The sequence below is a fragment of the Setaria viridis genome, chromosome 3 (assembly GCF_005286985.2).
Source record: "Setaria viridis chromosome 3, Setaria_viridis_v4.0, whole genome shotgun sequence".
Taxonomy (NCBI): domain Eukaryota; kingdom Viridiplantae; phylum Streptophyta; class Magnoliopsida; order Poales; family Poaceae; genus Setaria; species Setaria viridis.
In genome coordinates this window covers 36,424,983-36,438,563 of record NC_048265.2, presented here as the reverse complement: position 1 = coordinate 36,438,563, position 13,581 = coordinate 36,424,983, and positions in this window count along the sequence as shown.

The following is a 13,581-nucleotide window of genomic DNA, read 5'->3' as shown; positions in this document are numbered from 1 at the left end:
TCCATCAAGTAAACTTTGAATTGGCTATCAGTGATGTCTTCGGCCTCAACATCATCCTCACTTTGTCTTCACACCCGCCTGGAGCTTGGCACGATGTCCAGGGGGTTCGCTGCTACTACCGACGGGTCATTAGTAGCATTCTGTGGGTTGGTAGGTTTTGCTTTCTTGTTCGGTGCCATTACAGTTATAGGAACGAAGCACGGTGGGCACCAAAATTGTTGGGATAAGAAACTGTCCGCAAAGTGGGGCCAACAAGTATCGAAATGATATGGAACAGAAAAGAACAAGAAAAACAAGAGTAATGAAAATGACTTCAGGAGAGCTTGGTAGAACTCTCCCTCCATCCAGAACTCATCCATTTGCATTCATGACGGTCCCCTTAAATAGGGCCATAATTTTTACACTTTACAACCCTTCGCCCTTTTCCTAATGGGAAGTTGAACGAGCGAGGGAAAGGCTCAGGCCGATCGCCTTCTGTGGGTCTAGACTGATCGGCCTGGCCCTTCCTTTTGTCCTCTCGCGTCCACCTTCGTCACCAAGCCTTCTCTAATGTTCTGGAGTGTTATGTTCACTTGCATGTGGGCTTGGCTTGATGATAACCTCGGGATAAGAATGGATCTTGATAACCTTCCAAAATGCTGCTTGCTTCATCTTGATTCCAAGATCAACTTGCTATATCTTCAAAAACTTAGCCATTGTGTCATTCTGGAGGAATTCTTGATGAAGAGGAGCATGAATGGACACCATGGGCCCCTTCGCTGATCATCTTAGGCTCATAGGCCGATGGGCCTAGGCCCTTTTTGGGTCCTCTTGCCTTCATCTTTTTCTGAGTTGTCGTTGGTTCCGGGCCTTATCCAATTATGCTCCAATATAGTCCAGTCTCATGCGAAAATAGAATATCCTCCAAATATCAAGGCATATGCGAAAATAGCCTGATTTTTAGGTATGACCAATGTAAATGGTGTCATTTGTATGCCAATATCAAAGATAAATAGGGGTAAAAGTGTGTAATTAACGAGCGCCAACAATCCCCCCATCCTTAATCCTTGCTCGGCGTCGAGCAAGTCTTCAATAGAAATCAGCATTGCCCTTCAGTGTTAACCCTACAACTTAATTAGACATAGCAACACATGGCGCTCCATTTTGATGTTCAAGTAATATTCATGTTGTAGTCAGCTTATCATTATGGAGGATAGATATTTTTTTTCAATGATGAAAAAGCCATAAAGAATTAAAAACATCGCTCTCAAATTTAAAAGTATTTTAGATCTTTTCTTTCAATGGAGCACAATTTTCAAAAAGGATCTAGATCAACATAAGTAACAAAGTTCTTGCAATTTCTCAAGGGAAAATCTCAGCTCATCAAGTCTTTAAATGTCTGTGCTAGAACATTGTCAACGTATTCTACTCATATTATCTGGAGCTTATCTGGAAGGCTTGGTAAGGCTTATCTGGAGCTTGGTAAGTAGAAACAGTCCTAGCAAAGTATTATGTTCAGAATATTATCAAAGAAGGAAAAACTTCTATTGTATTTATTGAGACTTGTCAAAAAGTTCATGAAGAAATAATTGCTTATAGAGAAGGAGAGAATGGAACACACACTTTTTAGATGTGGACATGGGCACGGGCGGCAGTGATTGTGAGAAACAATTGAAGTTCTCGTTATTGGATTGCACATGGTTCAAAAATGAGTATGGAATAACTTTTAGGGTAGTGGGAATTTTATGAATCTCAAAGAACTAAGGAGGATTTTTATTCTATTTTTCTTCGTATTTTGTTCTTTAAATATTTTTTTTATTCTTTTTCTTCCTTTTCTCATCTCATCTTTTTGTTCTTTTTGCCTTTTGCCTCCTCAGAACTTTTTGCAACAGAATACTTACTCAACAGTAATAAGAGATAATGTGATGACTCCTCCTCCATGCTTGAACGATGCTTGTACTAGAGCATGAAAGAGAGAATAAATGACTGCTTACATGAGTATAAAATTCTTGATCTTCTTGATAAAATTAATTGATTCTTCAGGGAGGTCATCCAAGCCAAAAATTGGAGCTTCCATAGGCTGCAGCCACCTAGGCCGATCGGCTTGAGGGTGTCGAGGCCGATCAGCTAGGCCCTTTTTGGCCTCTTTTTCCTTCAATTTTCATTCTGCACACACCTGACGGCCTCCAAATTTTGTTTATCATGAAAAGGTTCTAATGGATCTTCTGAATTGATGTCGAGAATTTATTCCATAGTCATATTGGGTTGTGGTCAAGGAGGTAATCTCAAAAAGTGATATTTTTGGTTTTAAGGTGGATCCTAAGCAATGTTTACGAGATTTCTAGTGTGGAAATTCACAAAGCATGGATAGAAAAGCTAGCAAAAAAATGGGTACACAAAGGAATGACCAGCTTCTAAGTCTCATACCAAATCAAACCTGAATCAATCCATTTATAACACAAACTTCCAATCTCAAGTTTATCAAGTAGGAATAAATTTATACCATAGAGCTGTTGCAAGAATTTCTACCGAAGTGAACAGCATAAAGAATTTTATTTCATGAAAACAAAACAAGCCTTCAGTAAATTTAAATAAGAGAGAAATAAGAATTATGTGGGTCTTAATAAAAGTCATTTAACCTCCACAAAAATTAGCTAGCATTTAATTCATTTTAAATCATGTTCAGGGACTATCTATCGCGCTATGCATAACTAAAGATAACAATCAACAAGGTGGCAACATTCATCATATTTCATAAGGCATAAATAACATCATCAACATTAATCATATGACATTAAGTTCAACGTGATGAACATTTTATTTAACACACACTAAAAATAAAATTGAAAACATGCTTACACTGCCACAAGTTGTGCATTTGAAAAATAAGGAAGGGAGAAACAAATGCTAACCAAGAGTATGTATGTTTTTATTTAATTCATCTGCTTCTCCCTTCTTCAAAGGTGGTTGTTGATGGTCCTTATTACAAATTTAGACCGTCAAGTCCTGCAAGGAACAGTGAAATAACAAAACTAGAGATAGGGGTTTAACTCTAACCATTTCTACAAGCTTTGGTGAATCACTGTTTACAGAAGATTGCATCTGCATACTGGGGAAAACATGCTCAAACCCATGAAGAAACACACACTTCAGCCTATCCTGATAGATCATGAGACAAGAACGGCCCACAAGACATAACAAACCGCCTTATCTTGGCGCGGGCCACCCTAGACCCACATAAGGACCCACATGGATGCACTGACCAAATTTGGGTCCAAATGGAGCCAGTAGGGGTTCGGCTGAACCCATGGTTTGGTTGATCCACTACTGGCCTTGATCGAGCCCATCTTCCACGTGGAGTCTCCCACTGCCTTACTCGAGGCGGTTGTCGGGGGTTGACGTGAAGCAACGAACCCAGACGTGGGATCCTTCACAAGTGGAGGGGTAGAGGGAATATTTCATGGTATCTTTGGAGCATATCCACTCCCCCAAGGCTCCCTCTCCACTATAAAAGACCCCTTCCTCTCCATTGAGCACATAAAACATAAGAGAAGAGAAGAGCTCCCACTCCAAGGCAAAACCCTACCTCCATAGTGCTTAGAAAATAGAGAGAGAGTGAGGGATAGTTCGGGGAAGTTCTGGCCTGTCAGCACTCCTCCCCATGCTTGTACCTCGACGGATGCTTCCTTATTTGAGTAAGTGTTCGTGATCTCCTATGGTGGTGAGTCTCTTGGTAACATAAGTTCTATCCTTTATTTGCTTGTGGTTCATCATCCATTCTTGTAATGGGTGCTCTAGCTTAAGGACTTGTGTCTAAGATGGAGTCTGGCCAGAGCTAGAGTAGTAATTGATGGCATACACGTGGTGTCTAGGCTTGAGGTTACCTTTGTTTGCTACCTTTCCTCATGTCAGTAATTGATGGCATACACGTGATTGTCCTGTCCCTTCCTTGTAACCCTCCACGTTCGGGTTCGGCATAAAGCTTATAGTCGGAGGCACATGGAAGACCAGGCATAAATCGGTGCTTGAAGTAAGCAGTAAAGGTTGAGTTTATCTTTTCCTAAGATCCTAAAACCATAGGAATCCTCTTTATCCTCACCTACCTAACTCTTGTTGTCCTTGGATGAATCAGCTAGAAGATTTTTACACATCCTTTCGTTTGGGAAAATATAATTAACGACACCCTAAATACTCTAAGGGTGAAGTGCTACATGTTGGGATACGAGGTAGGCTACACTAGCGCAAATCAAAATTTCTACCGCGTATAACCAGGAAGAACTGCCGTATAAGGATCACGGGATTACCACTCGACGCACTACTGGTGCGGAAGATGTAGATATGCGTCGATGCAGTGAAGACGATCACGTAGTCGTACGTAGTCGATCAACGTAGTCGTACGTAGTCGATCACGTCCAGCAGCTCCTCAGCAGCTCGTCCACGTGCACAGCAAGATCGCCTCCGGTACCGCGGCCCGTCGTCGGCTCGTCGTGGCTCGTCGGCGGCTCGTCGATGGCTCGTCCAAGTGCTGCAGGCGCAACACCTCCAAGGTATCCACACGTGCAGGGAGGAAGCGTCGCAAGCCGGATTGCTAGATCCGCGAGTTGCAACAGGCGAGGGCGTGGGAGGCGTGGCAAGTGTGTTCAGCCAAAAGGTGTAAACCCTAGGGCGCCCCCACCCCTCTATTTATAGAGGTTCCTGATGGGCCTCTGGATCCGAGGCCCATTAGTACTCCTAAACCTAATCCAACTCGGATCAGATCCGAATTGGGCTTCCAGCCCCTTAAGTGTGTGACCCTATGGGTTCGGATACGTATAGACATGGCCCGAGTACTCCTACTCGGCCCAATAGTCGGTAGCGGCCTCTAGCAAGACGTGCCAACTCCTATACGCATACGAAGATCATATCAGACGAACCATCACAATATAATATATATGCTATTCCCTTTGCCTCACGATATTTGGTCTAGCTTCAAGCCGACCGCTCTTTCTCGATCCTGTGATTCGGAATCCCTTTGTAGGTTAACTCTTAACCGTACGTAGCATGGCCATGCATTTTTGGATCCGATCACTCGAGGGGCCCAGAGATATCACTCTCAATCAGAGAGGGGCAAATCCCATCTTGATTGACCATGTCTCATAGCATGCTTCTTGACAAACCCGAAAGCTACCTTTATAACTACCCTGTTACGGCGTAGCGTTTGATAGCCCCTAAGTAGGTCGATCCACATCTAGAATACATGCGACAATCTCAGGTCTAAGGACAAAGCGTATATGTTGTTTAAAGAGAGAACTACTTCTCGTGTTGGGTCAGTCCTAGCACATGTCTCCACATGTGTCCACATTATTAGTTCAACATCTCCATGTCCATGACTTGTGAAACATAGTCATCAACTAATACATGTGCTAGTCTAATATTCATGTGTGTCCTCACATGAACTCCGACTAGGGACAACTTTTAGAATAACCATACAAGTAAAGAGTTTCACATACAATTCACATAATTGCAAATCAATTCAAGTAGCCTTTAATGGATATTCAATGAACACAATATACAAATCATGGATACAAATGGAATATCATCATCTCTATGATTGCCTCTAGGGCATACCTCCAACACTACAATGGTATATCCGTATGATTGAGGATTTATTCGTGAATGTTAAGAAATACCAACAAGCATTTTTGGCGCCGTTGCCGGGGAACGATTGTTGTATTATTTTCAAACTTAGTTCATCCTTATCTATTTTATTTTATATTACTCTTTCTTTTGTCCTTTCTTTACCATGAAAAATATTTCTATCCAAAAAGTTTCTAATCCTCAGGATGAGTTCTTAGAGACACCACCCTTTTCAAAGCCTGTCACAGATTTTTTCTACGAACTCCATCCTAGCATCATTGCCATGGTTCGGGGGCTAACATTCTCTGGATTTGAAAATGAAAACCCTTACCGTCATTTGCAAGAGTTCCAGGAACTATGTTCATGCTTGGTAGTCCTAGGCACGACAAAAGAAACCTTAAGGTGGAAGTTGTTTCCTTTCTCTCTCACAGAGAGGGTGGAGCAATGGTACACTCACCATGTATGGGATGTGAACAGTGTTTGGGAAAAGCTCCAAGATGACTTTTGTCACTTGTTCTTTTCTTTATCCCACAAAGCCTCTTTCCGGAGTGACATTCTTGCATTTGAGCAATTAGAGAAGCAGTCCATAGGTGCAGCATGGGCTAGTTTTCATGCCTTTTAGCATCAAGCCTAGGCTTGTTTATACCTGATGATGCATCATTGCACATCTTTTGCATGTGACCTCTGTCCTACATCTCGACATTATCGCTGGAGGTTCGTTTGCGGACAAAACTCTGATGGAAGGAAAGGAAATCCTAGATCCCATCCTAGGAAACTCTTCCTTCCTCACTAACCCTAGCGAACCCTACCAGGAGTGCAAGTTGAGCCATGATAGCCCCTCAGCAACCGAATCCAACCCTTTACCTTCCACATCCCAAGATTCATCTCCTGAGCCCTCTCCCGAGCCATAAACACTGAAGGAAGAAGAAATTCAACCTTCGGAGTTCTCTTTCCCATTCGTGGATGATCCTTATGAAAACCTTAGAAACACCTCGAATTACCGCTGCGAGAAGAGACCTACGGTACTCCTTATCCTCCCAATGAAGCATTTCTCAAGAAGGCCACAAGGGAGGAATGGTCGGAGGAAGTGAGACGCTCTTCCAAAGCAATTGTAATTAGCTCACCTTCCACACCCATTTGTTGTTCTATGAGGGGAACTACCATACAAGCCCTTCACAACCCCACTGTCGAGGCTTGTATCATGTCCGAATTCCTCACAGACACTTTCTTAGGAAACATGCCTCTAGTCATGACCAACAAAATCCTCAAGAGTCCCTAAGGACTCATCTTTGAATGTTGGGGGATTGCAAGGGTAGTGCCGATCAAGATAGACAAAATCAAGGTTCACATAGACTTCTACATCTATCCCATCCTCGATTTTGATTTCTCATAGGCTACCCTTTGGAAAGACTACACCTAGAAGATTTGTCTCAAGGGAGCCTTGATAAAAAGCTTAGGAAATCTGCTGCCGCCAGCTCTAACTCTTGCTTAGAAAACCCTATGGCAAAGCCTCTTTCTAAGCAAAACCCATTCGAGAAGGTGATGTGTGTATCTCCGTTCATGTCATCCAAACCTGTTCTATTTAGAGGCACAAAAGTCTGCACCCGCAGAAAGGACGACTCGGAAGGCCTTCACCTTTGTGAAGCCAAGCAACCGTCATCACCCTCGATCAATCCTAAGGTGTGTCCCTCTAGCCCTCGGAACGTTGCATGATGAATCTCTTGAGAATGAGAACCTTTGCACCATGGACATTCCCGATATATCAACTCTGGAGGACGAGCAAAGAATTCCACAAATGAGCATGAAAGCTTCTCTTTCGAATTCCCTCAAAATTCGTGGACGCGTATGAAATCTCCGGAATCCATCTTGCTTGGTGCCAGATACTCTTACGAGGATCACAACCACCTCACAATCCTTGTTTATGAAATGTTTAGAAGGATGGTTGTGGCTGATTTTTTTTATCGTAAGCATTGTGGCACTAACCTTACAGCTTAAGCATCAATGCCATAAAAACAAAAAATGGTGGTGAAGATGGGAACTACATCGCCAAGGATAGCTGCAACTAGAAGATTCCCTATGGTCAAGCTTTTAACCACAAACAAAACACTACCAGGAGATGGCCCAGACTTTCATTTCCCTTTCCAATAAAACTTTCTTTTAAACAATAAAAGCAAGAACATATTTCTAGGATAGTATGCACCTTCGGGTATTTTTGGTCATTAACCATTTCAGGTTGAGATTTGAAAGAACGAGGGTCATGCCATGCCCGAAAACATGGGAACTACATCAACTGTACACTTGGTACTCTTTTGTGATGGAACACACCCTAAAGGAGACACCGACATCGCACACTTGATTTTTGGTGTCGTGAGATACAAAAGTGCAAGTATGGGGGAGATTGGTGAGCACCTCACAACAGGATCCATCCATACCAAAGATGGTGTTAGTTATGTCTTGCCAAAAAACAAAGAGAATAGAAAAATAAAAAAATAAAACAATAAAGATGAAACAAAAAGAGAAAAGCAAAGCAAAATAAGAAAGATGAAAAAAAGAGAAAGGAAGAAGAAGAGAGTAAGAGAGAACCCATGAGCTCCACATGAGCATGTCTACAAGCTAGGGCATTGCACCTTGACAAATACCACTTCGCCACTTGGCTCTACCCATCCTTGCTCTTGTGTGTGCATGTAAGCCACCTTGATCTTCATCCGGTCCTGGCTCTGCATAGCTTCGCTCTAGCAGCCCCTGCACGCATACAAGAAAGAGGAATGCTCCTCTTCTTTTCCAGGCCTTTGTTGCTCTGCTCCTTTGGCACTTGCTCACATGCATGAGAGGAGACGTACTTTATGCCTCCAATCCAACAGCATTATGCCAACGGATCATGCCACCAAAGCCCATGGTTCCTGCACACTAGGCTCATGTGAGACCTAGTTGTGTTGCTTACCCAAGTAGGCATGGTCAAGTGTTGTCCTTCGCTCAAACAGAGGAGCCATTAACAACCATGAGAGACCACGATGGTGCTGCAGCAATCCCAAAATGTCCATCTTCACATGTTGTTGGTAAGCTCACTCAGGTACATGCAAGGTAACCCAAAGTTCACCAATCATTTCTTCATTTTCATCTACATGTGGGTAGAGCTAGATCATACAAATTCATGCTTCCTTTGTCTATTTTCGTATGCTCTGGGTTTGGTGTCTTCGTATGGTACATCCACAAACTTTTTAAATTAAGCACGGTGCTTAGGTTAGAATAGCCTTCTTTAATCAAATAAGGCATGGTGTCGAGTTTGATTAATGAACCGTCAGTGTTAATACTTTCATAGGCATTGGATGTATATCTTTTGTGGACTAACCCCTTCTAGAAAGATTTCAAATATATGGCAAAGTCCTCAAGCTAAATTAATACTGGAGATAAACCAAGGCCTGGGACACACATCAATAAAAATTTCACGACATACAAAGGAGGCACATATCACCTTTCAAGGTGCACTATGAGTATTCTGCCAAATGCCCCTTTGTTATGCTCATGCAATTTTTTGTCAGCCTTGTTTGAGTTATGCTGAAAAGACAAAAATTTTGTCAATAATAAAGTTTCAAAAAAACCTTTTTGAAATAAAAGAGTCTCATGGAATTTTTTTGATGAAATAAAGTAATGGCAAGCATTTTGGGATCCACGCTAGTTGAATCCCTGATTTTTCCTTTAGCGTGGATGTGAACAACAAATCTCAAGGCAAAAAAGTGAAATCCTTTCAAAATTATTTAAGCGTACATCAAGTTTTTGTTGTCCACTAACCTTTTGCAGTGAATAAAATAAACAACAAAGGAGCAGTGTACAATAACTCAAACACTAATACAATGCTCCTTGGTCCCATGGGAAGACAGATGCATGAGAACCAAGCAGAACAAGTGCAAAGCTTTTCTTCACGCATATAAAGGTTAACTCTTGCATTTTTGTTCTACGCTTGGGGAGGTCTGTCAGTTAAGTATCCTAAGCACCTTGTGCATCTTCACCTCACGTTCCCACCCTGCTAAGTTTTCCTTCATGACCATTTTTCCATCATAAAAAGAAAATAATTCTAATAAAAAATATATATAATAAGAGAAATAAATAAATAAATAAAATTATGACAATTTTAACAAAAATAAATTTTGGCGCTTCAAACACTTCATGCGCCTTAATTCAATAAAATTTAGAGTCACTGGTGTTTACAACTAGTAGAGTCCTTGCTTGTTTCCACTCTTGGTCTTTTATTGAATAAAAATAGGTACAAGAATAAGTGTGGGGGAGATATATCAAGCTTACCAGATGCACACTCATTCGAGATCTCCCACCAACATATTGTACAACATCGGATGGTCCAGCCCGTAGAAGAATAGGACACATGGAATCCAGAGAGGGATGGCTGAACCTCCAATTCAGTCAAACCACCTCTGACTCCCTCAGTTCCCTCTTCTTCCTCTTCAACAATGGTTTATGCATCACAATCTTCTAACTCCCTAAATTCTTGAGTTTAAATGAATTTTATGTTGATCATTAAAATTAAACTCAATGAACCTTGCCAATCTCATCATGTTGAACATGCCTTTCTATGGTTGGCTTGCATATTCTTTATTCCTCACTTATATTCCTTAATTGTGAACAATTTATCATAGGGAAAGCATGTCATCTAAGTAGTTGATGAATGAGATATGGTATGATGAAAGAAACTTGCTTCTTCTAGCGAAATACATGGGAATTTTATCTTTCAAAAATTCAAAATCAATAGCTTGACTCCTCAATGATGTTAAAATTCCTACCAGCACCATATGTTGCTCTCATTGAAAACGTTACACATATGCTACTTGTTTTTTGCATTGAGCTTTGTTAAATTATTGTGATCCGTGTGAGAAACTTTTTATACTCTCATGATCGAGATCACGTACACTCCACCTTCATATGCTAACTTCTAAACTAGAAGTTGGGCAACATTTCATTCATCCATCCATCCATTCCACAAAATAAATGCTCCACTAAATATATGTTGATGTCTTTCCAATTATTATTACAAAAGAGACATGGGCTATCAAAATATATGGACGCATGAATGTCCAAGTATAGAAAAAAATATGGACACATGAAGGTCCAAGTATAGAAAAAAAGAGTTGGACACATAAAAGTTCAAATATATGAAAAAAGAGAGAGAAAGTTGGCCATTCTCTCAAAATATTTCAAAGGGAGAGAGATCATATAAAAAGAAGTTTCATACATCGTTCATCCACCATCCACATATTCACACTCATGCATATCTTGATCTGATTTTATGACTTGTTTCCTCCTTGGATCCGGTTTTTAACTTTGCAATAAATGTAATACAAGTATGCTTCCTTTTCATCCCCTACCCTGAGCTCTACAAAAAGCCTTATTAGAAGTAGGAAGAAAAGAGGCAAGTCAATGCCTTGGTAAGGAACCATACACATTGAGGCGATTTGAGAGATTCATTCGAGGAGCAAGGCTATGTTTTGATTTTAAAATCTCTCAAAACCCCAAGTTATCCAAGTAGGAGAAGTAAAGGCGACTTCATTCTAATCCATTCCATTCCTCAACCACCCAAGAAGACATGGTAGACACTTCAAAGTTAACAAGTATAGGTGAGGCTTGGAATAACTTATATGCAGGTATCATACAAGATGAGGAGATGTTCCACCTTAGTCCTTCAACCTTCACTCGAGGATGAGCAAAGGGCTAAGTGTGGGGGTATTGTTGATTGTCCTTATTACCAATTTAGACGGTCAAGTCCCATGGTTCGGCTGATCTACCACTGGGCACGATCGAGCCCATCTGGAGGTGGCTATGGGGGGTTGCCGCGAAGCAACGAACCTAGATGTGGGATCCTTAACAAGTGGAGAGGATAGAGCTAATATTCCAAAGTAACTTTGGAGCATATCCACTCCCCCAAGGCTCCCTCTCCACTATAAAAGACCCCCTCCTCTCCATTGAGCACATAACACAGAAGAGAAGAGAAGAGCTCCCATTCCAAGGTAAAGCCCTACCTCCATAGTGCTTAGAAAATAGGAAGAGAGTGAGGGGAAGTTCGGGGAAGTGCCAGCCTGTCGGCACTCCTCCCCGCACTTGTACCTCGACGGATGCTTCCTTATTTGAGTAAGTGTTCGTGATCTCCTATGGTGGTGAGTATCTTGGTAAGATAAGTTCTATCCTTTATTTGCTTGCAGGTTCATGGTCTGTTCTTGTAACGGATGCTCTAGCTTAAGGACTTGTGTCTAAGACAGAGTCTAGCCGGAGCTAGAGTAGTAATCGATAGTATAAACGTGGTGTCTAGGCTTGAGGTTACTTTTGTTTGCTACCTTTCCCCACGATCTGAGAGGTAGGCGGCAGGTGATGACAGTCCTGTCCGTTCCTTGTATCCCTCCATGTTCGGGTTTGGCGTAGAGCTAATAGCTAGAAGACTTTTACACATCGGTTCTTTGGGAAAATATAAATAATAATACTCTGAATACTCTCCGGGTGAAGTGCTACAATGGTATATTCGTACGCTTGCGGATTTATTCATGAACGTTAAGAAATACCAACAGTTGTTTTGTTTGTTATCCAGTGTTATCCTTCCTTATCATGATCATGGGTCAACTTGACGAGTGTTTAGGACTTTCATGACATGCGCTTCAACATGCTCTTGTCTTTCCTCAACATTTTTTTTCATGGTTCCTGCAGAGAGCACAAATAGAGAACATGCTAGGGTTTCTTGCTGATGTGAGGGAGCAAAGCAAAACAAAAAAGCCATGGCTCAAAAAATGATAGATGCTTGTTCATGGTTTTATTGTTCTCAGCATGAAAATTTAACTCTGATTTTAAAAATAAAATCATGATAAATGCAATCACCCAATCAGAGGTGAATTTCATTGTCAAAAAACAAATGTAGATCAAGAATTCTTGATCACATTCATTTAGGTTAGATCAAAGACACTAATTTTATTGAATTAGACTAAATGATCTTCAATTTTTATGGTGCGTGGTTCATGGGATTGGGTTACTAGTTTTGGCTCAAATAGAGAGACAATTATGAAAAGAAACAAAAATAAAAGGCTTAGAATACTCTAACTAGAAAATCTGGATTTTCAACAAGCATAAGCCAAAAGAGATTTTTATACTAATTTTTTATGAGCCTAGCATGCCTATCCTGTATAGAAATAAATCATGAAAAATACTACACAAGCTCTACTCGATGGTGGGCTCTAGAATGTCCAAAAAATAGGTTAGGCCGATTGGCTCATGTGGGAGCAGGCCGATCGGCCTCAGGGGTTTCAAGCCCTTGTGGTACTGGTTTTTCATGGGTGATAAAAAGAAACAAAAATAGGATGGGGTTATATCACTGGTTCAGTTGAAAGGTTTGAAAAGAAACATAAAATGTTAATGACCAAGAAAAGAGTCATGCATCAAAGTGAATGACAAAAACATTCATAATATCAAGTGTTTGGTGTAGCAAAACTCTAAGACTCAAATGACACTCCTGAAAATCGAAAGAAAAAATTGGGTTGTCCTCCTAAAAGCTTATTAGCTGACTCAACATTTGGGTTGCCTCCTGCAAAGTGCTTCATTTATTATCTATAGCAGGACCTTCATGTTTCTGCTCTTCCGAGCAGCCTGTTGTCGTGTTGTACTCTTCTTCCCATTTCTTTTATAATTGCCTTTTTTTTCTACAGGCTTGCATTCTCCTCTGAGATGTGCAACTGGCTACTCATCTCTAGCTTCTCCATTCTTCTCATCAGCAGGCTGATCTTAGCCTCCATGTGTTCATTACGCTCCACTTCTAGCACACCTTTCGCAATGCACATAGACGAAATGAGTGAACCGTGTCCCGATGATGCCCAGGCATCATTCTCAGCAACCTTCTTGAACAGAGCATTAGTTTGAGTGGGAGTGAGGTCAACAATGGAACCTCCGGTGGATGCATCTATGATTGCACGTGTAGCATTGTTCAACCCACCATAGAACTAC